This window comes from Rhinopithecus roxellana, chromosome 3 (genome assembly GCF_007565055.1).
Source record: "Rhinopithecus roxellana isolate Shanxi Qingling chromosome 3, ASM756505v1, whole genome shotgun sequence".
Classification (NCBI taxonomy): domain Eukaryota; kingdom Metazoa; phylum Chordata; class Mammalia; order Primates; family Cercopithecidae; genus Rhinopithecus; species Rhinopithecus roxellana.
The window spans coordinates 93,773,842-93,777,307 of NC_044551.1; the positions used below are offsets into that span (position 1 = coordinate 93,773,842).

Below are 3,466 nucleotides of genomic sequence, written 5' to 3' on the forward strand. Positions count from 1 at the left end.
CCTTTATTGAGACAGGGCCATACTCTTTTAACTTACTTTCATACCCTCTCACAACCACCACACCAGATCAATGGCAGTATATTATAAAATTCTGACAGAACAGTCTACAATATTAGATTAGCAGTGTATTTAGAATTTCCTGATTTATGGGTGCACGGGTGGCTTTCACATTTACTTATACATCAATTACAAGCACTTTTTCATGTACATATACACATGTTTAACTGAGATAAATTTCTGAAAGCAAATTTCTGAGTTAAAATTATATGATTTTTAATTCTGTAGATACTGTTATACTGGCCTCTATTCATTTTTCTTTATGGTTTATTTATTGTGTATAATTATGTTAAAAGACACTATTTTTGCAGTGTCTGCTAATATTCATTTCCAAACATCCTTATAGCAACTGGATCTCCAAATTTTAATATATAAAATATTATGTTAGGGATATTACTTTATTATCTTATTTTACTATTAAATTAATAATGTGGAAAATCCTTTTCTATTGTAATTAGTCATTACATTTTTGTGTGTGAATTGCCTGATCAAAGCCTTTGCTAATGTTTCTTATAGAATTCTTTCTCTCTCTCTCTGACTGATTTGTAGATTTTTGTGGACTTTCATTATTTTTTCTGGAACATACATTATTCTTAGTTTCATTCTGTAAACGATTATTTTTTCTTGTGTCTTATTTTATAGGTCTACTTTAATTGATATGTAACTATATTGCTGACTTTCATGTCTACACAAATCTCCCAAAACAAATTATCACTAACTTTTTTTTTATATTTTAACCTAATTTTTTTAAAAAAATTCATTTACACTTGTAAATCTTTAATCCACTTGAAAATGACCTTTGGAGGTTTTGAGCTATTACTATAATATATATTTCAAGACATAAAGCTTGTCATTTAAACACGATTTAGTGAATAATCCACCTATTATTTATTACATACAAATACACAATATTTTAAACAAATAGATATGTCATGTATCTAAATTGTGCCTTGGTTTTTCTCAATATATCTGCCCACTGAAGGAGACAAGGAACTTAATAAAAGTTACATTCTTTTTGTATCCATATATTTCCCCCTCTTTCTTTCTGCTTTGATGTTATTTATATGAAATCAATAATTCTAAATCGATTATTTTTTCACAAATATCTTTTATATGATTCAACAATTATATAATTATTTGAAAACCTGTGCTTGTTGACTTCAAATTTATCAGCTTGTCTTCATTTCCGTCTTACTGGGGTTAAAACCTATAGAAAATTTTTGGAGGTGATCTAGGAGCAATACATTTTAGTCCTTTCATTCAAGAAAATGTTTATTTTCATATTTGAATTATTATTTATCTATGAACATAATTATATGTTCTAATTTATTTTTTTCTAGCATAGATATGTTTAATATGTAAATTAACTTTCTCCAATATATGTAACAGAATGCATATATCCTTCAGTATATATAAAGTTAATATATATCAGACAAGTTAGTTCAGTTCAGACAAAGATGATGCCTTATTCAATAAATATTGCTAACAGAAAAGACTTATTCAAAGTAGATGAAATTGTATCTATTTCACACCATAGAAAAAAATGAAGTCCAAATAAATTGAACATTTAAATGTAGCCTATAAAATAATACAGATCTTGACACCTGAGTGCGATTGCAGAAGGGCTGCACCTGGCCTCATGGGCTGAGAAGAAAGCCAAGGTCACTGCAGGAATGAATGCTGTGGAAGAAAATCAGGGGCCTGGGGAGTCTCAGAAGGTGGAGGAGGCCAGCCCTCCTGCTGTGCAGCAGCACACTCACCCCGCATCCCCCACTGCGGCTACCACGCCTGAGCCCTTGGGCGTCAATGCTGGGGACAAGAACGCCACCAAAGCAGGCGATCATGAGCCGGAGTACGAGGACGGCCAGGGCTTTGGCATTGGGGAGCTGGTGCAGGGGAAACTGCGGGGCTTCTCCTGGTGGCCAGGCCGCATTGTGTCTTGGTGGATGACGGGCCGGAGCCGAGCAGCTGAAGGCACCCGCTGGGTCATGTGGTTCGGAGACGGCAAATTCTCAGTGGTGTGTGGTGATAAGCTGATGCTGCTGAGCTCGCTTTGCAGTGCTTTCCACCAGGCCACGTGAAACAAGGAACCCATGTACCGCAAAGCCATCTACGAGGTCCTGCAGGTGGCCAGCAGCCGTGCGGGGAAACTCTTCCCAGTTTGCCACGACAGCGACGAGAGTGACACTGCCAAGGCTGTGGAGGTGCAGAACAAGCAGATGATTGAATGTGCCCTGGGAGACTTCTAGCCCTCTGGCCCCGAGGGCCTGGAGCCACCAGAAGAGGAGAAGAATCCCTACAAAGAAGTGTACACGGACATGTGGGTGGAATCTGAGGCAGCCGCCTATGCACCACCCCCACCAGCCAAAAAGCCCCGGAAGAGCACGACGGAAAAGCTCAAGGTCAAGGAGATTATTGATGAGCTCACAAGAGAGTGGCTGGTGTATGAGGTGCGGCAGAAGTGCCGGAACATGGAGGACATTTGCATCTCCTGTGGGAGCCTCAACGTCACCCTGGAACACCGCCTCTTCATTGGAGGAGTGTACCAAAACTGCGAGAACTGCTTTCTGGAGTGTGCATACCAGTACGACGACGGCTACCAGTCCTTCTGCACCATCTGCTGCGGGGGCCGCGAGTTGCTCATGTGTGGAAATAGCAACTGCTGCAGGTGCTTTTGCGTGGAGTGTGTGGACCTCTTGGTGGGGCCTGGGGCTGCCCAGGGGGCCATTAAGGAAGACCCCTGGAATTGCGACATGATGTGCGGGCACAAGGGCACCTACGCGCTGCTGCGGCGGCGAGACGACTGGCCCTCCTGGCTCCAGATGCTCTTCGCTAATAACCACGACCGGGAATTTGACCCTCCAAAGGTTTACCCACCTGTCCCAGCTGAGAATAGGAAGCCCATCCGGGTGCTGTCTCTCAGGACCCTGCATCAATAAGGAGCTCTTATCATCATCACTGACCCTAAGGAGAGGCAATAAGGCCTTGAATAATTTCATGCAAAGTGCCAGTTATTTAAGTCATGGTAATTAGAAGTAAACTTGGAAATTATTAAATTATTCAAGTGTAGAAAATTGTAAGTTCTCAAATTACCAACTGATCCAAATATTTTTTTCTACCAAAAGAAACACTCGTGCATTTAAGAACTATTACTGTACTCAGAAGTGTAGATTTTAACAGATACTCATCAAAGCTTGTATATGTTCAGAAGAGGCATTTGAAACTCTTAGATTTCAACTCTTATACAGTTAAAGGAAATATAGACTTGCATCTAAAGAGATTAAAAATTCACAATGGTCTTCCATTTGTAACACTGTTTTTATGATTGAAATAGTGATTATTATTAGATCTAACTATTACTATTATCTATGAAAACTTACCTCACACCAGGAACATCCTTCATACCCTT

At 39.6% G+C, this 3,466-nt stretch overlaps 1 pseudogene; it reads left to right on the plus strand.

The window, feature by feature from the left end:
- Positions 1-1,706: 1,706 nt before the first annotated feature.
- LOC104656986 lies at positions 1,707-2,996 on the plus strand (annotated as a pseudogene).
- Positions 2,997-3,466: the final 470 nt, after the last annotated feature.